The following is a 25,739-nucleotide window of genomic DNA, read 5'->3' as shown; positions in this document are numbered from 1 at the left end:
AGTGATTGTGCGTAGAGTGGGCAGACTTATAAAGAGAAGCTTCCCAATGTCTCCACAACAGCAAGAGAGGATGAACCAAGTCTTCTTTCCCAGTGCTGACTTCCCCAATGTCCGGACGCTATTGACTGTAGCTAGGCATCTCTCCCTGTGCCTATTGTGATCGTGCCTATCTACTGCAATGGGGAAGATTTCCATTCAATCAGTATACAGGTAATCCAGAAATATTATCACAGATACATGTGCCAATAACCCAGCTCCATCTATTTTATTATTTTTATAAATTTGACTTAAGCAGAAGTAGAGGTTTCAGGAAGGCAGACTGACTGGTGGATGACTGCTAAGGAAACAGCCTGTGGATGTGTGTTATTGTGACTGTGCACTGTATAATTCGAATCATATAATGTTACAGCACAAAAACAGGCAATTTGGCCCATCAAGTCCCTGCCGATGTATTTCTACACATGAGCCATCTAGTCTAAACTCACTTTCCTGCTCAGTCCCCACACCCTTTAATAATCCAAGAAGAGCAGCAAAGTGTAGGGAGGAGGAGTTATAATATAATTCCTGTAAGGTTTCAGGTTTCAGTGATCTCTACACACATACTGATTGCATATGGCATCAACATGGAAAGTGCACAATCTTATTTACTAGGGGAACTAAATTGATCAAGAGGCAGATAAAACAAAGTGATCAAGAGACAGATAAAAATAATGGATTGCTGAGACAGGTTCATACAGATGGACTAATTCCTTTACTAGAGATTGAATGGACTGATATAATCTAAATTCAGTTGTTCTGCATGTTTTCAGGTACTCTGATGTGGCATTCCTTACGTTAAACATGTAACTTGTTGAACATTTTGGGGGTTAAATTGGTTAACCCCCGAAGCTGGGCACAGGCATCGCGGTGCGTGATTAGCCCACACCCGATGGTACCAACGCAGCTAGCACATTAGATTGGTGCTGCAACTTCATTTACCTGATTGATGAGCAGCGTGGAGCTCCAGCTGCGTTCATCTCTCCATTTTTTCGGTTCTCTCCACTTCTTACCAGCAGGGGGGCCCAAATCTCGGGTGAGTTGCTCGCACCTCTTAAAAAGGCAGGCGGCACCTCTTATTTGCAAAAAAATAAGATACGGGTCTGCACAGAGTCTGAATGGAGATCAGACATCGCACACGTAAAACACAGATGCAGGTCCCGTCCCTGTGTTTACAAACTGTTCGGTTATGCTAAAACATTGAATAAAGGTTGTGCACTACTAAATCCCACATCCTCCAATCTGCATGCCAGACCTCACCAATCTGCTGATCTGAGGTTGTACCAGGCCTGCGAGAGTGCGTGCACCAAAGTTCTCTGATGATGCACTAGAGGCCTTGGTGCAAGAGGTGGACAGAAGGAGGGACATCCTATATCAGCGGGTGGGGGGGGGGTGGATGGGCAAGAGGCCCTCCAGACATATGCTCAAGAGGCAGTGGGAGGCAGTAGGGGACAAAGTCAATGCCAGGCGCAAAGCACCACGAACATGGATGCAGTGCAGGAAGAATTTCAATGCTTTGACACGAGTGGTCAAGGTGAGTGAGGTCAACTGTCAAGTGACATCACCTACCAACTGCATCACTAGCAGCATCCACTGCTCCATGCACTACAACCCCCATCACCCACCTACCGACAAACTCTTTCAATCAGTACTCAACTCTTCCAATCAAATTCTTCCTCTCACCCTCACACATCACCCACCCACAACTCACAGATCACATACACTGGCAGCTATTCAACCATTACATGCACATCACCCACACATCCTGCAGGACACTCACTGACATATTTCTCGCTTTCTTGCAGGAGAAGGTGGCGCATAACAGGAGGCAGCAAGTGCAGTGAGATCATGGTTGATCTGTGACCTAACTCCATATACCCGCCTTAGCCTCATATCCCTTAATACTCTTGGTTCACAGAAATCTATCAATCTCAGATTTAAAATTCACAACTGAGTTAGCGTCAACTGCCGTTTGCAGAAGAGCGTTCCAAACTTCTACCACCCTTTGTGTGTAGAAGCGTTTCCTAACTTCACTCCTGCAAGTTCTGGCTCTAAATGTCCCCTCGTCCTAGTAGTCAAATATAGGAGACCTCCAAAAACAGGTACAAATGCATCAGCAGCCAAAAGCAATAATCCATCAACTAACCTGTAAATCCTGCATGGTCCCTTTAAATAGTAGTGGTGGGGGGTCCTCCAGGCCATCTAAGACATGTTCAGGTGTTCATGGTTAAGACAATGCGTTAAGTGGAGGGTTAAGTACCAAAATGGTGTCTATCACTTTAAATCAGCATTGCACACTGATCTAACACATATTCTCCCTACTTTACATGCTGCCAATGATCGTTATCTATGCATGTACGAAACCCTTTACCAATATGGCGTCCGGCATTCTATTGGTAACCTTTTATTCCGGACGTTGAAACAACGGTTGCTACATGGCCCAATTTCTAGCCCACAAACTGTTAACAACTACAGATACAGCACCATAATATACTACTGTAAATATATTAAATGCTAATTATGGTATGGTAAACAGACTCTAAGTCATGTTAAAATATATAAGTTTGCGATGATCAAACATGATTATCTCAAGTTATGCTTTTTGGGGTTTTATATTTCAAACAACTTCAACCTTTCAGAAACTGTTTCAAGACTGTTAGCAGTAATTGTGTGCTCAAATACAATATTTTTGGGAACCAGAATTTGCATTTTGTCCCAGCATCTCTGCAGTAGTGCACTGAAGTTTTTGTCATATGCATTTGTGTAGCTCTGAAGACTAAAATATCATTGACTATGACCTCAGCTCTTCTAGGACTTTATAGACTCTTCACTAGAATACTTCCTACACTGATGTAATTCCAACTGCTTTCCTCATCAAAAGCTATTTGGCAATATCCTGACTTTTCATCAAGGATCTAGAAGACTCACCCATAAGTTATTTTCTTTAGGTAGCATTCCCTCATAATTGCTTTGTTAAAACTATTGGGATTGATGCACATATCAACCTGATCAGAGTTATAGTTATTTTTTAACAAACATGAGCATAGAACTCACTCCTGGTGTTGGTTCAATTACCTTTTTTATTCCACCTAATTCTTTTTTATTCATTCATGGGATGTGGGCATCACTGGCAAGGCCAGCATTTATTGCCCATCCCTTATTGCCCTTGAGAAAGTGGTGGTGAGCCGCCTTCTTGAACCGCTGCAGTCTGTGTGGTGAAAGTTCTTCCACAGTGCTGTTAGGTAGGGAGTTCCAGGATTTTGACCCAGTGACGATGAAGGAACAGCGATATATTTCCAAGTCGGGATGGTGTGTGACTTGGAGGGGAACGTGCAGGTGGTGTCGTTCCCATGCGCCTGCTGCCCTTGTCCTTCTAGGTGGTAGAGGTCGCGGGTTTGGGAGGTGCTGTCGAAGAAGCCTTGGCGAGTTGCTGCAGTGCATCAAGTGGATGGTACACACTGCAGCCACAGTGTGCCGGTGGTGAAGGGAGTGAATGTTTAGGGTTGTGGATGGGGTGCCAATCAAACGGGCTGCTTTGTCCTGGATGGTGTCGAGCTTCTTGAGCATTGTTGGAGCTGCACTTATCCAGGCAAGTGGAGAGTATTCCATCACACTCCTGACTTGTGCCTTGTAGATGGTGGAAAGGCTTTGGGGAGTCAGGAGGTGAGTCACTCGCCGCAGAATACCCAGCCTCTGACTTGCTCTTGGAGCCACAATATTTATATGGCTGGTCCAGTTAAGTTTCTGGTCAATGTTGATCCCCAGGATGTTGATGGTGGGGGATTCGGCAATGGTAATGCCGTTGAATGTGAAGGGGAGGTGGTTAGACTCTCTCTTGTTGGAGATGGTCATTGCCTGGCACTTGTCTGGCGCGAATCAGCCCAAGCCTGGATGTTGTCCAGGTCTTGCTGCATGCGGGCACGGACTGCTTCATTATCTGAGGGGTTGCAAATGGAACTGAACACTGTGCAATCATCAGCAAACATCCCCATTTCTGACCTTATGATGGAGGGAATGTCATTGACGAAGCAGCTGAAGATGGGTGGGCCTAGGCTGATAAGTCCCCTGGACCTGATGGCTTGCATCCGAGGGTCTTAAAGGAAGTGGCTATAGAGATAGTGGATGCATTCGTAGTAATCTTCCAGAATTCACTAGATTCTGGAAAGGTCCCAGCGGATTGGAAAACCACAAACGTAACACCCCTATTCAGGAAGGGAGTGAGACAGAAAGCAGGTAACTCTAGACCAGTTAGCCTAACATCTGTCATTGGGAAAATACTAGAATCCATTATTAAGGAAGTAGTAGCAAGACATTTGGAGACTCATAATACAATCAAGGAGAGTCAACATGGTTTTATGAAGGGGAAATTGTGTCTGACAAATTTATTAGAGTTCTTTGAGGAAGTAATGGGCAGGGTGGATAAAGGGGAACCAATGGATGCAGCATATTTGGATTTCCAAAAGGCATTCGATAAGGTGCCACATAAAAGGTTACTGCACAAGATAAGAGCTCATGATGTTGGGGGTAATATACTGGCATGGATAGAAGATTGGCTAACTAACAGAAAACAAAGAGTCGGGATAAAAGGGTCATTTTCAAAATGGCAATCTGTAACTAGTGGGTGCCGCAGGGCTCAGTGCTGGGGCCTCAACTATTTACAATATATATCAGTGACTTGGATGAAGGAACAGTGTGTCTTGTGGCCAAATTTGCTGATGATACAAAGATAGGTGGAAAAGCAAGTTACGATGAGGACACAAAGTGTCTGCAAAAGGATATTGGCAAGTTAAGCGAATGGGCAAAAATTTGGCAGATGGAATATAATGTAGGAAAACGTGAAGACATCCACTTTGGGAGGAAAAATAAAAAAGCAAAATATTATTTGAATGGAGAAATACTACAAAATGCTGCGGTACAGTGGAATCTGGGTGTCCTCGTACATGAAACACAAAAAGTCAACATACAGGTGCAGCAGGTAATCCAGAAGGCAAACGGAATATTGGCCTTTATTTCTAGGGGGATGGAGTATAAAAGCAGGGAAGTCATGCTACAACTGTACAGGGTGCTGGTGAGACCACACCTGGAGTACTGCGTACAGTTCTGGTGCCCTTTTTAAGGAAGGACATACTTGCATTGGAGGCAGTTCAGAGAAGGTTCACTAGGTTGATTCCGGGTATGGAAGGGTTGTCTTATGAGGAAAGATTGAACAGGTTGGGTCTATACACATTGGCGAATGAGAGGAGATTTTATTGAAACATACAAGATTCTAAGGATACTCGGTAGGGTAGATGCTGAGAGGATGTTACCCCACATGCGGGAATCTAAAACTAGGGGGAATTCTTTACCCCAAAAAGCTGTGGAGGTTGAGTCATTGAATACATTCAAGGCTGAGTTAGACAAATTTTTGATCAGCAAGGGAGTCAAAGGAGATGGGGAAAAGGAGGAAAGTGGAGTAGAGGTAAAAATCAGATCAGCCAGGATCTCATTGAATGGCGGAGCAGGCTCGAGAGGCCAAATGGCCTACTCCTGCTCCTATCCCTATGGTCTTATGGACACTGCCCTGAGGAACTCCTGCAGCAATGTCCTGGGGCTGAGATAATTGGCCTCCAACAACCACTACCACCTTTCTTTGTGCTAGGCATGGCTCCAGCCACTGGTGAGTTTTCCCCCTGATTCCCATTGACTTCAATTTTACTAGGGCTCCTTGGTGCCACACTCGGTCAAATGCTGCCTTGATGTCAAGGGCAGTCACTCACACCTCACCTCTGGAATTCAGCTCTTTTGTCCATGTTTGGACCAAGGCTGTAAAGAGGTCTGGAGTCGAGTGGTCCTGGCAGAACCCAAACTGAGCATCGGTGAGCAGGTTATTGGTAAGTGCCGCTTGCTAGCACTGTCGACGACACCTTCCATCACTTTGCTGATGATTGAGAGTAGACTGATGGGGTGGTAATTGACCGGATTGGATTTGTCCTGCTTTTTGTGGACAAGACATACCTGGGCAATTTTCCACATTGTCGGGTAGATGCCAGTGTTGTAGCTGTACTGGAACAGTTTGGCTAGAGGCACAGCTAGTTCTGGAGCACAAGTCTTCAGCACTACAGCCGGGATGTTGTCGGGGCCCATAGCCTTTGCTGTATCCAGTGCACTCAGCCGTTTCTTGATATCAAGTTGAGTGAATCGAATTGGTGAAGACTGGCTTCTGTGATGGTGGGGATATCGGGAGGAGGCCGAGATGGATCATTAAATAGGTGATGCCCCTAACAACATTTCCTTGTGCTACATTTTGTTGTACTACTCTGTGTTATGACATTAGCTTATGCACTGGTGTCAAGATTAAAGATGATTTTAGTGTTGCCAGCCATAATGTCTTCAACCTAATTATTATCTCTCACTGCTATTATTTCCAGCAGAAAGCCACTATACAGCTCGGTCAGAGAAGCTGCCTCTTGGTCATTGCCATTTTCCAGATCACGCATTATTTTCTTTTAGTGTGCATTACCCTTGCTTGAATAACACACAACTGTGAAAGGTCAATTTTTTCTGCACTTGTGGCATTTATCATTTACATCTGGCAGTCGGCCACATCCATTGCACTTATCAGACTTATACCAATTCCTTTTGTGCTTAAAATTATGTACTTTCTTGTCTGTGTGTTTGATTGCATCTATGGATGCTTCAACTTGTGGTGCTCTTGGTAGAAAATGTGCTTTGAAGAGTGGCTTTTGCTGCCTATATTTAACCCTTTCATAAATCACTGTTTCGTGATAGTAAAATGTCCATTGTATTTTCACATCGCTGTGTCAAGCTTTTTACTTTCATCAACTGCCTGGTGGAATTATGTTAGAAAATTCCTTTGCTTTATCACCCATGCAGTAAGTCAGTTTGTTTACTTGTCTAATTTCAGCTCTATTGGCTAGTACTCAAGCATTCCAAATGTTTTTTACAGCAAAAATGCTAACTCATGTTTCAGAACATTCTGATAGTGGTTAACCTACAGCTCATGCGGCTTTCACTTTCTTGTTTGATGATTAATATGTTCTGAGTGATTAAGTTGGTTGAATCTCTTTCATTCATGTGTATTTCTGTGTATTGGAAAGAGAACACTTAAAAACAAAAATGCAGAGAAAGGGTTGATTTGAAGGCAGGACTGTACCATTATTCGAATAAGGAGGGGGTATCTCCAGATAACAAGTCCTACACAGATGTTTAGTGAAAAAGGAAAGTTGCAAGTTAGGTGATTTTTTTTTGTTTTGAGGTTTAAGTCTCACTCTAAAATCCCACCCTCTAGACCAAGGAACAGTCTGCTTAGTCAATAATTGTATGATGTGGAGATGCCGGTGATGGACTGGGGTTGACAAATGTAAGGAATCTTACAACACCAGGTTATAGTCCAACTGTTTTATTTGAAAATCGGATTTTCAAATAAAACAGTTGGACTATAACCTGGTGTTGTAAGATTCCTTACATTCAATAATTGTAGGTAAGGCCAACTAGATTGATTCTCTGGAAGGTGTTATTATTTATGTAAATTTGGTTCAGAACATTGTACTTTGAACCTTTAAATATGTAGGAAGCATGGAAGGAATTGTATTTATTTAACGTCGGAGAATTTTGGTTTGATGAAAAAATGCCTTTTTTCTAACAGTCCGTCTATTCAATAACTGTGGTGTGGCTGACCTGATGAACTCACTTTGGTGGCAGATAAAAGTTGTTTTTAACCACACTCGACTGATTCCTGTGTCAAATTGAGCAAGAGACTTTAAAGAAAGGAAAGGTAGGAAACGCAACTCAAAGTATCAAAATAATAAAATATTGCAGATGCTGGAAATCTGAAATAAAAACAGAAAAATGCTGGAAACACATAGCAGATCAGGCAGCATCTACGGAGAAAGGAAAAAGGTTAATGTTTTAGCTACAACTCTTCATCAGAACTGGAAGATATAACAGGTGAACAGCTTAGAAGATGAACAGCTTTGTTGCTTCTTCTAAGCTGTCCATCTGTAATACCATTCAGTTCTGACAATGAGTTATATCTGAAACGATAACTGTTTTCCTTTCTCCACAGCTACTGTCCAACCTGCTCTGTGTTTCCAGCATTTTTCTGTTTTTGTTACAACACTTTTATAGCTTAGATTAACAGCTTCTTTTTGTTTTCAGTGATACCGTCTGAGTTCTGACACCATATAAGGTTTTCAGGCTTCAGTGATCTACACGCACAGACTGATTACACGTGGCATCAACACACGAATTTCACTTATAAGGGTAACTAACTGATTAAGAGACAAGCAAAACTAATGAATCACAGAGACACCAATTCATACAGATAGATGCATTGCACTATCTACATTTGGGTAACATCAAAAGTAAATTAAAAATATCTCTAGTGGGAAGATATTTCGAGATTTACCATTCATTTCATTTCCTGTGGATTCAAACCATTTAAGCTTTCACCTCTCACTCAAACAATGTCAACGATGTAATCATCACTGCATCAGCAAACAGCTCCATCAGAAGTACCACAGATCAGCATATTTTCTGCTCCTGGCTATCGAGAAAGATGTATCCGATGCATGAAATATCAGGGCCAACCAGGGCATCCTTGTTCTCTGATGGTACTTTGGAGGCCCTGCTGCAGGTGGTGGACAGGAGGAGGGAGATCCTGTTCCCCCCCAGAGAGCAGAAAGCCTTCCATGTAACACCTCTGCCGCCAGTGAGAAGAGGTCGCTGAGAAGGTCAATGCCAGGATCTCAGCTCCCAGGACATGGCAACAATGCTGAAAGAAGTTCAATGACCTAACCAGAGTTGTCAAGGTAAGAATACTGCTCTCTTACTCTCTGCTCACACCTCCATCACCTCCAGCCTCACTACTCCCAATGCTCTCCTCCCTGCTGCTATTCACTCTCCTACAATCACTGCACCACACTTTACTCCATCTCCTTCTCCTCATACTCATACACTCACCACTATTGCAACCCTCGCTTTCCCATGCCTCACATCTTATACATCACATACCGTACATTCTCTAAACACCTCATAAGACTGTCACTAACACACTCCCTTTTTTCTTGCATGAGAAAGTCACGCGCACAACCTGCGCCAAAAGGCTGCCACCGGAGGAGGCCGAGCCCACCTGCACATCCTCTCCCCTGTGGGAGAAAATGTGCTGGCCATCACAGGTAGGGGAGAGTCATGGCTGTGGCAAGTGGCAACACTGGAGGGGACACAGTGCAGGATTTCTTCACACCTTATTCTCCTTTTTCCTTCTTACTTCTTTCTCTCCGTACACACTCTGCATAACAAACTGAAGCTGCTTTCACCATCTACTTCTTCCTCTGCTCTGCCTTCACACTAAAAACTAAGTCTTGTCCCTCTCTTTCATTTCAGGCGCTGAAAATATGGAGATAGCTCTGCCACTTCAGGAAGTGGAGGCCAGCTGTTCTAAAGATGCATCACCACTCATTCTAACCCTAGCAAGCACCAGAACAGAATGGCACCACACATACTTTAGAGGCTAGGCACTTTGCACTGCCATTACAAACAGAACCAAAGGAGGTGAAATGTATTTAAACAGAACCTTTTGGCAAAAAGTTCAAATTAGGAATTTTATTCAGAACTTCCATCTAAACTTGAAATAATGCTACAGTCCTTCCAGAAGTCACTACCTATTTATGTAAACAATCATATTTTTTGAGTTTTCAACGTAAACAAATAAAAAAAAAAGCAGCAGCTATAATGATTTAGAATATAAAGATTCCACTTCAAAGTTTGGCATTAAAAAGAAAAGGAAAGACTTGCATTTATATAGTGCCTTTCACGACCTCAGGATGTCCCAAAGCGCTTTATTGCCATTGAAGTACTTTTGAAGTGTAATCACTGTTGTAATGGAGGAAACACGGCAGCCAATTTGTGCACAGCAAGGTCCCACAAACATCAGTGAAGTAATGAACAGATAATCTGTTTTTGGTGATGTTGGTTGAGGGATAAATATTTATTGGCCAGGACACTGGGAGAACTCCCCTGATCTTCTTCGAAAAGTGCCATGGGATCTTTTATGTCCACCGGGGAGGGCAGACGGGGCCTTGGTTTAACGTCTCATCTGAAAGATGGCACTTCCGACAGTGCAGCCCTTATTCAGTACTGTACTGCAATGTCAGCCTAGATTATGCGCTTAAGTCTCTGGAGTGAGGATTCAACACACGACCTTCTGACTCAGTGTTGAGAGTGAGGACACTGAACCATGGCTGACACCTATTATTTACATTATTTAAAGTTAAATTTGCCACACATATAATATGCCGTAAAATACCCTTAAATTAGTTTTTTCAGGAAAACTATCTCAGAAAAAGTTAGAGTTCACATTGCATTTAATGTCTTACACAAAAAAAATTCAGTTACTTTTATTGTTCTAAAAGTGTTTCCCCTGGTGACTGTTATTTTTAGTAATTTTCCATTGATACACCAAGGTGGAGGAGGAGGCAGGGTTGCAAACCACTAATTCTTCTAAGTTCACGACTGTGAATGGTCAGTCTAGAAATTGTATATACAAGTGTATTTTATGAGCTGTAGCTAGTTAGCTTGAGTCTCCTCAGCTAATAGTGATGGGTTTGGAAACCTGCATAAACTCAAGTCTCAGGCTTCTCTCATAGGCCTCCAACCGAAAACATTGTTACAGGCATTTCATTTACAGAAACGCTACTACACAGTAAGTTTAATCATGTTCCTACTGATATTTTCATTTTTATATATTTATAATGTTACAAATTTCATTTCCAGTAGCTTTTGTGGGGAAAATAAAGTGACAGCTAAAAAGGACTTTCTGAAAATATTTTGAGCATTTTGATTGATCTGTCTGTTGGTGACTATCCATTTTTGATTTGTAGTTTATTGAACTTCATGATTGGTGGTTTTCATTCCTACTTGCTACTTGTTGATTGCTTTGTTCCTTATTTGTTCAGTTATGATTAGTTGCTGTTTTATGAATATGAAATTTCAAGCAATTAGGTGCAATGTGACATAGAAGTTTACAAGGGTTACATCAAAATGTGACAGACAAAAATTGCGCGGGACACAATGGAGCTGAAAATTCACAGCCCTTCTGTGCACTCCCGCTATAGGTCTGGTGGAAGGTCCACAAATAAAGCCAGGATGTGGGGCCTTGTTTTGGGCAGCGCCTCCATCTGCTTCAAACATGGTCCCCCATATGAGAGGAGGTGTGGCCAGCAGAGGGGACACCCAAGCCGGAGGTTTCCTCGTTCTAGGCCTGGCGGAAGAGTGTCAGGCCAGCATGCCAATTCAGAGCAGGCGTACCAGCCTGCCATTTGGCAGAAGTGGGATCCACCTGAGTGCCCAGGCCTGAGTTTTCACCCGGACCCCCTTAGGTATCAAAAATTTAAAATTTTTTTTTGGTTCCTTATAAAGGGGGATGGTGAGGCACTGTAGATATCTTCCAGAGGGCAGGGGGCCCAGCACCACTTCAGATCTGGCACCCTACATCAGAATTTCCGCTCAACTCGGCAATGCGGTGCCCACGAAATGCCCCTGGTGGTACAAGCACCCGCCCAGAATATTTAAATGGCACTTACACCAGGATGGGACAGCCCATGATTTCTCGGGGCGGATGTTTTTATTTTTATCTATAACGTGTCTGCACACACATCCTGTTATCATACTTACTTCCTCTGCCATGATTTTGTCACACCTGTGTCATGCCTTTGTCATACCTGGGTAATGCCTGCTCAATTACTTTTAACTGTAAACTATACCTTACCATTATACTTACCATTGAGTCCTCCCAATACTAGGTGGCACTTCCCACTCAGTTACTCTTTCTGACCTACTCCCTATCCCCATTCTAATGCTTACCTCATTCTTCACTGACAAACAGACAACTTCTTTTGTCAAAGCCCTCATTATAAATTTCTGCACTAGATGTTCTCTCGGGTTCATCAGCACCGCTCATTCCCGTACGCAGATCTCCACGCTCCTCCAATTCTGGCCTCTTGCGCATCCCCGATTTTCATCGCTACACCATTGGCGGCCGTCCCTCCAGCTGCGTAGGCCCTAAGCTCTGGAATTCCCTCCCTAAATCTCTCCGCCTCGCTACCTCTCTCTCCTCCTTTAAGACTCTTCTTAAAACCTAATTCTTTGATTTTGCTTTTGGTCACCTGTCCCAATATCTCCTTATATATTGTTTGATAACGCTCCTGTGAAGCGCTTTGGAGCATTTTACTACATTAAAGGCACCATATAAATGTGAGGAGTTGTTGTTGTTGTTGTTGTTGTGTTCCCCCATGATTAGCAATGTACTCTTACTACCCAGTGTTTAGTTATACGATAGCATGACTCTAAGGTTGTAGAAGTGTGATCTCGCAAGTACCCTCCATGTGTTTATCCTACCTTCCAAAAGGCTTATGATGAACCTTCTTGTGAGACAAAGCTAATTGTAAACCAACGAATTTGTTTATTTTACGTGACTATACAGAATACCGTTATGAAAGCATGATATACTGATTTTCTATCACTTCTATCACTAAAAATAATAAATTATGCAAACTTTGCCCTTGATATTGACCTATCTTTTAAATGACCGAAGGTCGCTTATTGCAAGCTGATTCTATTTTACCCAGAGAGAAAGTTAAAAGCTGAACTATTGTCCATCCCCAGCTCTCTGTTGTGGAGTGGCTCATCAAGCAGCCAGTCAAAACTATCAGCAGTCTCCCCTGTTTGGCCTCCTGCTATGCTCTATGAATGAAACCAATCCAACATAATGGAGCCAATTTCCATCCCGTTTTTCAGGCGGGAATGGGAAAATCGCATTGTACTACTTACCACCTCTTTTGTCCAGCAGCCGTGAAACAATTGTTTCCAGATTGAGTCCTGAAAAATAAATAATTAATGTTACCCACACCCACCGCAGCTGGATAATTAAAAAGCTAGCACAGCTGCATAATTCTAAATAATCATTGTTTTCAAATTCTCAGTATAATCACAATGAAGCACAGTTGCTATAATCATCCATCTCTGTCTCTAAGCTAGCCTCTCTCTGAAGTAAAAAATAAACACTTGCTAATAGCTTTGCTGTGAAAATTTATCTCAAATAGCTTTTAAAATAATTTGGAAAAACTCAAATATTGTTGGGATCTGAGCAAAGACACATGAAATACATTTGCATTGACAAAATAAATCTTTCTGTAATTAATCATTGTTTTATTTAATCCTCAATATAAACAAAATAAAGCACGGGTGCTGTTGTCACCACTTTACCCTCTTTTTCAGTCTGTCTCTGAGTCAGCCTTAGTCTCTGAAGTGAAATAAAGCACTTGATAAAAGCTTTGCTGAGAAACTTTAACTCAAAAAAGCCTTAACATTCCACCTCACTGGCTGGGGGATTTAGAAATATGTGGCTGCATCATATCACTGTGTGACACAGCATGGTGTTCCTCCATTTTATGCTAAAATGTACATTTTGTAAATTTAAACATAAATGAGAAAAGATTACTGTGAAAACCACTTGGAACCTTTCACAATATAGCAAACCACAGTGTCAACACTTTGCGAGATTCAGGTGACCCATCCTAAGATTTTAATTTTCCCCCATTGGGAAGTGACTGGCCTCTGCTCAGTCCTTCTCTTGAGGCCTCTCTGGAATCAGGAATTGACCGAGTTGGGAATTGAAGGGCACGATCCAGAATTCTCACATCATGCATGCTATTGGCTCATCACCAACCTGTGCCATAAGCTTTATTTAATGCAAGTACAAAGCTCTGGAAGCATATATGGACTGGAGTAACAGCAGCAAAAGCTGAATACTCCAGAGGGAACGAATAGGTGACAGGCCTGCTCTGCATCTCATCTCTTGATCTCCTAGTATTTCTTGCTGTTAACTTCAGCTTCGCTGATCCAAGTGCTCTCCTCTGTCTGTCACTGAAGACTATCTATCAGTGTCTATAGTGTCTGACTCACAGCAGGCCTCAGCTGGGTGATGCTTTTATCAGTGGCTTGGCACTGTCTGTCAGGACTGTTTGTTGTCATTGTTTAACACTGAGTTCTCCATTTGACACACAGCTTGTTTTCTAACTTGGATCTCATTAAAATCTGTCCTGGTTAAAGACATTTGAATTCTTGTTTATAGTCACAGAGCCTGAGTTAGTTAATTTCTATAAGAAAAGGGATAAGCAATCTGATTGGCTGAGATAATAGGCATTGATGTGGAAGTGCCTGGACTTTATTTTGTTCTCCTTCAAATTTCTAGGAGAAATTTTCCAATAAATGATCTATTGGTGTGAGTACAATAAGGTTCTAGCACCAAATTCCCACCAGCATTATTTTAAGGAAGGTATTAATCCATTTATTTTAAAGAGAAATAAATGGGTTAATGCCTGCCTTAAAATAATACTTACAGTACTCCCACCAAAATATTTCCCTTATAATCTTTGGTGAAATTTTATACTTGTCAAATTGAATGATGCCAGTGCTGAGAGAAAATACAATTTCTACTTTTGGTTTCTAATCTGGGCATGAATCATTCCCAGGTTAGTTACTGCATGGTGTAACAAAAATGTAATTTTGCCTGTGTTAGCTTATCGATTGGTTTCTTTATTGTGGCAGTGGTTCATCACAGAAGAAATTAATATCCGTTTTCAAGGTTCAGAGAGAAATGCCTTTATTGTTTTCATATGCTGAGGAGGATAGTAAAGCTTATGATTATAATTACGGCAACATACCTTTTTTTGTTCGTTTACCTGCTTTATTTGAATGAAGTATCCTCAGTTTATAGTCCTAAAGTCTTGGTTTGACAATCTGCCTACCAAAGACAAGAAGGATCATGTGGCAGCAGGTGATATATTGCAATAAAACAGTATATAATGGCCATGGTTCTCTGTTGAATCGCTGAATCTCACTATTGTTTACGTAGATATTGGGCAGGTAGAGGTACACATCGCAGCATAGTGGATGTAAAGTCGGCTTAGGAGAGTGGTTGATAACGCTGAACCTCAGTCAAATATCTAGTATAAAACATAACACATGGGTTAGATGCTTTGTCTCCAAAGCTGGGCTATATACTCTTCAGCTTGAGGGTAGAGCCTGACTGGGGGTTTCATTTAGGAAAGGGGAGAAAATATGGAGAAGTTTTAGGGTGAATTTCTGCAGGGCTTCCCCTGCTCATTGCCACAGCTTCAACAAAAGAGCCACAAAACCCCAGAAATGGGGCATTTATGCCATTTTTCCAGGGTTTCCGTGGATCTTCTGCCGAAATTACTATGGGCAAGTTGGAGAACCCCCAAGGAAATTAAACCCGTATATCAGTATTCCTCCTTTCAGAGTGGTGCAGAGGTGTTATAAGCCATATTTTTAGAAGATAACCATGATCACAAAGGAGCTTTTCATTCATTTGGTCCCCTTATTCAATGATCCTTGGCAACACAAACTGACTTGGATAAAACCTGTCAAGGCTCACACATAAATAATGGTAATTTGGATGAGGTACCAGAGGGTACTCAGTGACTGCAGAACCATACTCCTGCAAGGAATCAATGCCTTCACAAGAAGAGGTTGACAAGAAAAAAAACTGCACACAATACTTTTTACAGCAACTATACAAACAAACTAAATTCTTAGGTTGCTAACATTGTACCACTGCTTAAAATAGGGGAAAGGGACAGACTGAGTCATTACAGGCCAGTCAGCCTAATCTTGGTGGTGGGCAAATTATTGGAAAAAATTCTGAGCAACAGTACTAATCGTCATTTAGAAAGGCATGGATTAATCAAGGACAGTCAGCATGGATTTGTTACGGGAAGGTCGTATCTGACTAACTTGATTGAATTTTTTGAGGAGGCAACAAGGTTGGTCGATGAGGGTTAACGTGTTTGATGTAGTATACATGGATTTTAGCAAGGCTTTTAACAGGGTCCCACATGGCAGATTGGTCAGAAAAGTAAAAGCCTATGGGATCCAAAGGAAAGTGGCAAGTTGGATCCAAAATTGGCTCAGTGGCAGGAAGCAAAGGGTAATGGTCGACGGGTATTTTTGTGAGTGGAAGGCTGTGTCCAGTGGGGTGCAGCAGGGCTCAGTACTAGGTCCCTTGCTTTTTGTGGTATACGTCAACGATTTAGACTTAAATGTAGGGGGCATGATTAAGAAGTTTGCAGATGATACAAAAATTGGGTGTGTGGTTGATAGTGAGGAAGGGAGCTGTAGTCTGCAGGAAGATGTCAATGGACTGGTCAGGTGGACAGAAAAGTCGCAAATGGAATTCAATCCGGAGAAGTGTGAGGTAATGCATTTGAGGAGGGCAAACAAGGCAAGGGAGTACACAATAAATGGTAGGATACTGAGAAGTGTAAAGGAACAGAGGGACCTTGGAGTGCATGTCCACAGATCCCTGAAGGTAGTAGGACAGGTTATAAGCTGGTTAAGAAGGCATACAGGATACTTTCCTTTATTAACCGAGGCAAAGAATATAAAAGCAGGAAGGTTATGCTAGAACTGTATAAAACACTAGTTAGGCCACAGCTAGAGTACTGCGTACAGTTCTAGTCACCACATTACAGGAACAACGTGATTGCACTAGGGAGGGTACAGAGGAGATTTACGAGGATGTTGCCAGGACTGGAGAATTTTAGCTATGAGGAAAGATTGGATATGCTGGGGTTGTTTTCTTTGGAACAGAGGTAGCTGAGGGGAGATTTAATTGAGGTATAAAATTATGAGGGGCCTAGATAGAGTGGATAGGAAGGACTTATTTCTGTTAGCAGAGCAGTCAATACCCAGGAGGCATGGATTTAATGTAATTAGTGGAAGGATTAGAGGGGAGCTGAGGAGAATTTTTTCACCCAGAGGGTGGTGGGGGTCTGGAACTCACTGCCTGAAAGGGTGGTAGAGGCAGAAACCCTCATCACATTTAAAAAGTACTTGGATATGCATTTGAAGTGCCGTAACCTTCAAGGCTACGGACCAAGAGCTGGAAAGTGGGATTAGGCTGGATAGCTTTTTTTCAACCGGCACAGACACGATGGATAGAAAAGACTCCTTCTGTGTCATAAATTTCTATGATTCTATGAACCTCTTTTGGTTTATATTCTATCCCTCTGCTAAAGCAAACCAAAAACATCTTTTGGTGTTCTTTCTCCAATCAAGAACTGGGCTGACAATTCCATAGATTTATCCACCATAACCATCATTTCTGATCAGCATGCTGTACAATTTTTTCATATAACACAAGCTCTCTCTTTTGGTTCCTTACTCCCAAACTAATTAACTTACACTTATCCACATCGAACTGTACCTGCCAGCTATTGGCCTAGTTATGAAAAAAAAATTCTTTTGGATCTGGTTGCATTGTTTCTCATTAATTACATTGCTTCATATTTTGGTACCCTTCCCAAGCTTGCTTACATTATCTTCTTGTAAGACTTATGTTTATATCTTAAAAATAGCAATGGTCCCAAGATTAGCCCTTGGGTGTTCCACTCATAACCTCTTTCCCATTTACAGCTGTCATCTGCTTCTGAGCCAAATTTCCATCCACCACCATAGTTTGCCCCTTTTCAGTGACTTAGCCATTAGTTGTCAATGTGGAACCTTGTCAAAAGCTTCCTGAAATCCAAATATATAACAACTGCATTTCTCATGCCTAATGTGCTATTATGGTTTTTGAAAAAGACCAGCAAGCTCCTTAAATATGACTCCCTTTCTTGAATTTACACTGGCTAATCTTTAAGGACTACTAGCTTTGTGGGAAGTCACTGAGCCAATGTCTTGCATCTCCTGGAGACTTGTAGCAAACCTGCATTGATGGAGCTTCTGAGTCTAGAGGTCTCACCTAGAGTGATATGTTGGTGCAGAATCCAACAAAAAGTGCAAAGGAATGAAATATTTTAAAATGCTTCAAACAGGGAGCTTCACATTTTTTTTAAAAGTCCATCACTTCTTAGGCCCATAAGGTGGTTTAAATGGCTCAATGGGTCAGATCATTGATCTCTCACCTCTGAGACCAGTGTAGACTCTGGGGATGAAGGTTTCCTCTTCTTGCCAGCTATAACGATCCAACGTAAAATTGCATTTGGGCATCCTAACGTAGCTTCTAGTGGCTAGATATATCCACAACATAAAACTACCCATAATTTGGTACCAGGTGGCAATCTCAGTGAGAATGTTCGTAAGGATGGCTATGAGATTCCTCTTCTGAGCTGGAGTTAAGGTATATTGTGTGGGCAGTTTACAGGGACCTTTAGTCTGCAGCTTACCAGTGGTATATTTGACAGCATGCTGACACTAATGTGGAAATATGTCCAATGTACAACCCTGGCACCTTGAAGAGCACAAAATTAACTCACAAAAAAATCTCCCCCTCTGTTGGTGATAACTCATGCTGGGGTAGATTTTCAAGAGTAATAACAGTCCTTTGATGCTTTAGCAATGGCCATTTTTCATGTAATTTCAATTATCATGTAAATCTAGCAGGTGGCAGGCAATGCAACTGCTCTGCTTGCCCAATGATATCTGCAGGAGGCCCAATCCAATTTCTTGGTCAGGCCTCATTTTAATATGTGCGGCGAGCTATCAGCACTGAATGAGCGCTGACAGGCAGCTCGCCGATCAGGGGAGAGAGCAAATCTGGCGGTGCCTCCACGGAGCTGAGTCAGTGTTAATGAAGGGAGGCAATCTGGGGTGGGGGGAGCCCTGTTGGGGGCAGCAACAGGCAGGAATATTTTTGATGTGCCAGGAGGAGCATTCACTGGGAAACTTTATTAGAGAAGCTGTTGTTTCACATTTTTGGAACAACCTGCATTGGTCCCTTTAAGGACCACTGATTTGGCTACTCAACGACCAAAATTGCATCAGAAGCCTAAAGACCTCTTAGGACCCGGATTTAAATATTTAAATGAGGTTTCTGCTTTTCTCGGCGAGGCAGTGCTGGTCGCCTAAATCAAGGCCTGCTCGAAAATTGTATCAGGCAGGCCTGGGCCCAAAATTGGCACAAAGTTTTAACAAAAATTTGACTAACTACCACCCCATTCACACCAGGTGAAAATTGCTCGAGCATCACAGACAAGCCCGATCTTCATTACCCACTGCCCATACATACATTTTTCAGCAGGACTCATTGAATAGAAATTAGAAATATGAACCTAGCTTCAATATCTGAATCCAGGGGCTCGATTTTAGGGTCGGGTTTCCGGCGGGTTACCAGCGGGGTGGCCCCGAAAATCCCGACCTCCAGTCACGTGACCGGATCGCGACAAAATCCCGGCCACTTCCGGGTACCGCGCTGACGTGCGGGGCTGCGCGCGCAAGCCCCGCTGGTGGGAATCCCGCAGGCAATTAAAGCCAGCGGGGTTCCACTTGAGAGTACTTAACTTGCTCGTTGTGGTCAGTTAATGAGCTGAAGCAGCTGTCAAAAGAGGAAGTGTGGGATTTTAGGTTCAAGGCAGTGAGTTTCCCACACTGGGGGAAACAGACTCCCTCCAACCAGGCGTGTTGCAGCCAGCAGCCTGTGGCAGGTGCCAAGGTGCGCTCCACGGGGGAGAGCCCTCACCCACGCAGGAGGCCAACGCGTCACATAGGGCAACCCCTGCCCTCCACCACCCCCCGCCAAGCCAGAGGACAGACACGAAACCGCAGCCCCAGTCCGAGGAACCACCCACCTACCCTGCACAACCCCTCAGACCAAAACCTGCCAGTTGGGAGGTGTGTGGAGACCCTCGGAGGACGAAGAGCATGACCAGCACCAGCAGCCTCGCAGTCCACGCCGTCCGCCGCAGAGACGTGGATCCCCCCAACACGGTGTTGTTGCACGCCCACCTGCACAGCAGGAGGGAGGGCTACCGCAGAGAGAGACGCGTCGCAGAGGGCACTACCCTCGCCACAGGGTCCACAGACCGAGGCGCAGCTCCCCGGACCTCTCCGAGCAGCAGTGCACAGGGAGGCGCAGATTCGCTCGACATGTAGTCGTGGAGATCTGCAGCCTCTTTCATGCCGAGCTGCTCCTGGCTGGCCCTAGCACCAACTGCTTACCTGTCGCTGGCAAAGTCACCACTGCCCTCCACACCTTCTCCTCCGCATCCTTCCAGGGTGCAGCCGGCTACACCGCCGATGTCTCTCAGTCGTCTGCGCGGACGAGCCCTGCAAATACACCTGCACCTACTCTGCAGTAACACGATGGGTGGCATCAGTGGTGGGTCCTCATAGTGATACCCAGGAGCGGGCATTATTGGACACAACGGACAGGATTCGCGGAGACATGGCAGTGGTGGTGTCAATATAATGTGTGCTGTTTGTTGCTCTGAAATTCAATATGGGTAACACCCATGACAAACCCTCAGACACCCTTGTGCACCCCCTTCATGCTGACGAGACGTTTGCCTTACGCTGCCTACTGCACATATGTGATGCATGCCCTGTGGCTGCAGCACAGGTGGTGGCAGGTTGAGTGAGGCTGGCCGTGAGGGAGATGCACGAGAGGGTGAGTATGGGATGGAGCCATGAGATTGTATGAGGATTGGGTTGCGTGTTAGTGGCAGGATGAGTACTGGCGAAGTGAGTAGGTGGAGGTAAGATGAGGACGGGGTGTGAGTGGGTATGAAGGGTGATGTGATAGAATAGTGTGGGCGGTGCCGAAGGAGATTTGTGGTGGGGGCAGTGTTGTGGCAGACGGAGTGTAGGGGAAAGACTTCGTGTTCTCACTGTGGCGGACCTACTGCGGTCATTGCAGCGCCTCCTGCACTGTATGCAGGTGGGCGATATGTTGGTGGCGCAGGTGACCCCCTCTGCCACCTCGAGCCAGGCCTTCCTGGTGGCAGAGGCAGGCCGCTTCCTCACGCCCGCCGGGGGGAAGATCTGTGGCCTCCCCCTCCTCCTCACCCCATCTGATGATACCTGGGGTGAGGCATCATTAAACTGGGAGCAGCCTTCCCCCTGGGCTGCTCCATGCTGCAATTTGTTCTATTGGTTGCAGCATCTGTCAGTGGAGGACTGCCCCTTTAACTAGAGAGCCTCCAGCTGACAGATCGAACTGCGCATGCGCAGCCCGACCGACGCGCAGGCCAGCGCCGTGGACCCCGGAGGAGCAGGTAATTGATTCCTATTAGTGTGTTGCCTGCTACGATCGCGTGGGCAACCCACTAATTTCGCCGTTCGCGTTTTCGACGCTCCCGGAGGACCACCCGCTGGGAACCCGCAGGCCTGCTAAATTCGAGCCCCAGATCTTTGCTGCTGCCCTGACTAGTATCAGCTAACTCAGAACAGACCCGTGATTTAAACGGGAACCTTTCTGGTTGCAGTCTGTGGCACCAATGCAATACAGACATCCAGTGGCCCAAGTAATTTTTTTAAATTAAAAAGATCATAATTTACCCTTTTTTATTCGTTATTTTCTTGTCCTTTTCATTACCCCCTTACAAAATATGCCATTTTAAAATTCAACAATTTGGTGCATGAACATCAATGGAATGTAAGCAATTTTCACCCATGCTTCCAAAATTTTTTCTGGTACCAAACCAGATTAATCCACAGATTCAGTTTTAACGTTTTTTTGCTTGTTAGAGGTTTTTTAATCAATTGAAGCAAACTTGCAAATTTACTCTGGCTTGACATCCATCCTGCATTGCCTCTATAAAAGTGGCATTAAAGCAGTCAGCAAAGGCCCAGCATGGAATAGAGCAGGAGATATTGTAAAGAGTGAATCAACTGTTTCCGACTCCACACAGCAGCATGGGTGCATCAGCAAGTATCACTTTACTGGACATGTTGGAGAAAGAGGAGAACAACCAGCAGAGGAGGACCAGGCATATCCAAGGCCATAGCAGGAAGACCACCAGACAGCAGGGTAGAGTTCCAACTTCCTGTCCAAGCATAAAACTGGCATTGCGGAATGGCCGCCCGTTATAGAACTATCAGGAAAGATCGAATAGGCCGGGGTTCTTTTAACTGGAAAAGAGCTTTAAAATTATGAAGGGTTTTGACACGGTGGATGTGGAGAAATTGTTTCCACTCATGGGTAAGTCCAGAATTAGGGGTCATAAATATAAGATAGCCACCAATAGATCAAATAAATAATTTAGGAGGAACTTCTTTACACAGAGAGTGGTGAGAATGTGGAACTCACTGCCACACAGAGTGGTTGAAGCAGATAGCACTGATGCATTTAAGGGGAGGTTTGATAATTAATGAGGAAGAAGGGAATAGAGGGATATAGGGGCAGGGTGGGAAGAGGTAATTAGAGTGAAAGAAGGCTCGTGTGGAGTATAAACACCGGCATAGGGTAGGGCAGAATGGCCTGTTTCTGTGTTGTAGATTCTGTGTAATTCTATATAATATATGCTCGACAGCAGAATGCACAGCAGTAACTTCTGCTTCACCACAGTGCATAAGTTGTTGTTAGAATCTGCAGGGTAGCAAGCCCAGTTTGCAGAATGGTCTGCAAGAAGATGTGACTGGTGGATCCATTTCTGTTTATGAAATATGCTCCATTTCATAGCCAACCCTGCGAAGCTGGAATCATAAAGCACCTTTGCAAGGTTTGTTGCCGAGAGGGCCTGGCTTCTGCTCCCGGGATGTGGCATATCTGTTACAGTGGTACAGGGTAAGTCAATTAAACACATTTGCACAGAAAAGATATAAGGTTATATTCAGGATTTGCAGTTTGAGGGTATCGCAAAATGTGATCCCCAAACACCAATAAAAAAATCACAGAAAATCTTGTGTAATAAAAATGGATTCTCACTTATTCAATCATCGTGAACCAGTAGGCCTAACTATAAACTAATGGAATCATGGAATGTGATTCCCAAAACATGGGTAAAAATTTCAGAATCCCCTTTTTAAAACTGGATTTGACTTATCCAGACAGTGTAAACCAATGGCCCCTATTATTATTATACAAACCAAAAGCAAATTCATCCATACGATGACCTCCATGGTAACATTTTCAAATGAGTGAGAGGTTTGGCCTGGCAAATCACAAGATCACAATTTAAGTATGGATGAGGAAGGCCATTAAATCTATTTCAGTTCATCAAACCACAAAAAAATTCCAAGTTGCGACTACGCTTTATCTGAAAAAGTTTCCAACATAAATCCTAAATTACCTTTTCCTCAGTTTGAACCTGTGCCTCAATGTTCTGCAGCTGCAGTTTAACTTGAAAGAGTTTTGTTCATATAGGGTTTTTCCACCTGCCTGTGCCTTCGGTGAAAGGCAGCCTTTTTCTTTAAAGAGAAAAGAATGAATGAATATTTTGTACTGTGTATTTTAGACTCAGCATAGTTTTACATTCTTATTCATAGCTTGCCTGAATGTAAAGTACCTTGCCTACAGAAAGAATTCTTAAAAGCTAACTGAGTGCAGTGTAATTGTGAGCTATTTGTGTGAATAATTATAGTAAGTCTTCCATTTTTTTCAACTGCAACTTGTCACGCTAGTTCTCCAGCATGTTTATTGCTTCCTGTTGTGTTGCATTTGCAATAGGTTACTATAACAATTTGGATTGAATATACAAAGATACTCAAGAACCTTGCTTTATACTTGTATTTGATTGTCATCGGTGGCTAGCCAAATATGTGGCATCCTCCAAATACAGCGGACTCCGTTTACAGCGGACTCCGTTTACTCATTCTGATTCTCACACGTCATTATGAAATGTTTCCATTGATACCTTCTTTCTCACATTTACCTCCTGTGTGATGATCTCCCATACCTGCTTCACTCTCTGGATATTGCTGCTTTGCCCTTCCACTCTGTTGAGAGCATTTTGCTGTACCGTCATGCTGTCCACTAAGATCTTAAGATCTTGCTTTGTAAATTTTGCTTTACTCTTTCTGCAATCTCCTATTCCTGAGAGAAATTGTGCACTGCACAGAAGGAATAGCTGGTACCCTTGTGCATTGACTAAGAATGACCCAGGATGTATTACCCTTTTCACATCCTTTTTATATCAGATCTTCTGGAGCTTGTAATTCACTTTTGACTGGTGTGTGAATTTCAGTGCCACTGAGTTGACTTTTTTGCCATAATCCTTTCTGTGATTAAATGTTGCTAAGGTCTGCCACCTATTGATGGGTCACAGAGACAGTGCAGTGTTGCAATATACTAGGGTGGGTTCTGTCCTTTTTCCTCTATCAGCAGTAACAATGACGGGTTGGCCCTTGTCTCATGCAGGTGCCTCTGGAGTCTCAGAAACCCTTTCTCCATTGTTTGGAGTCCACAGATTTTGTGAAAGTTTGACAGGTGATATGCTGCCTTTATTGTTCGGTTCTGGGTTGCTTGTTGTCTTATAATCTATGGCTGACTCGCTGTGCACCAGGCTGCATGGCCATATTCCGGGACTGGGTGGCTGTAAGCTTTGTACAATCCGAGGAAAGTACTGGGGCTGATCTAATGCTCCTTTCTGCAATTGGCCCAGTCTGGTGCTGATGCGCTGTATCCAAGCCATATGCCTTTGAAAAGTTATACCCAGAAACTTCTACTGTCAGTTGGTCTTGCTTGGTTTTGACAGAAGCTCAATCCTCATATCCTGTTCCTCGTTTGCTTCGTTTCGAGACTCACTGTGATTTTCTGGGGTTCAGCAGAATTCACCGTTGGCATGTTAAATTCCTCCAGGTCATCCAGGCATCTCTGGGTTTTTTTTGATGCTATTTCCAAGCTCATGGAGGATACCCAAATGGCGATGCCATCAGCAAACTGCAAGTAAGCCCCAGTCCTCTGTTTATTAGAATATCAACAACATAAATAAAGAAAAAGAGCGGACTAAGTACTGAGCCCTGGGAAACTCCTGCCATTGGACAAAATTTGCTGGAAATTGGTGTGCCTATTCTAACATCAATAGTGTGCTCTGCCACAAAATTTGCTATCCATTAAATTAGCTCACTGGGGATGTTGATCTGGGAGATGGAATATTACAGTCCATTGTGCTATACCTTGTCAAAATCCTTTTCCAGATCCAGGAACAATGTCAATGTGCACTCTTGCTTGTTAAAGGCTCGAAAGATGTGCTCTGATTATTGTATTAAATTGTCACTGGTACTTCTTCCTCTCCTGAACCCTGCTTGACCTGAGTTGAAGTCAATGCTCTCAAGGTGATGTCGGAGCCAATATGTGATGATGCTCTCCAGCAGCTTTCCCAGGTAATTAGTGCAGTCATTGGAGTCCTTGCCATTCCTGCAAGTAACAGAGAAGATGATGCACTGTCTTGGCCCAGCCAATTACTGCTGCTGAAATCTGGTTGAGGTGAAGGAGCATCCAAGAGAAAGTCCCAGGAGAGGATGGCATCACCAAACACACGCTCAGTAAGGCCCCAGACAAAATGATGGCAGTGACAGCCAAGGTCCTCACCAGGTTGTTAATGCTGGCCTACTTCCTGAGGTGTTAGAAACCAGCTGTGTTCCCAATGGCCCACATACCAGGCAAAACCAGGCTGGAATGGCCCACAGTGCACCATTTATAACTGTTAATTGGCTGCTCAGCTTGTTAAACAGCAAAGATGCTTTCTGATTGGCTACCCAGTTGTATTTAATGTATCTTTGAGCACTGAACTTCTGGAAAGCACATAGAGTAAAGTTGTATGCTCGTGTGAGTGCATTAAAAGAAATGGGAATTTATTTCTAACTCCTAATTAACACACTGCCCATGCACCGTGAGTAATTTCAGCCCCAAGAAGCCAGGGAGGCAACTGGTATCATTGTTTTACCAATAGATGTGTGAGACC

Source organism: Heptranchias perlo, chromosome 9 (genome assembly GCF_035084215.1).
Source record: "Heptranchias perlo isolate sHepPer1 chromosome 9, sHepPer1.hap1, whole genome shotgun sequence".
In the NCBI taxonomy this organism is placed as follows: Eukaryota; Metazoa; Chordata; class Chondrichthyes; order Hexanchiformes; family Hexanchidae; genus Heptranchias; species Heptranchias perlo.
The sequence above is the reverse complement of the archived record's forward strand: the minus strand, read 5'-3'. Positions refer to the sequence as shown.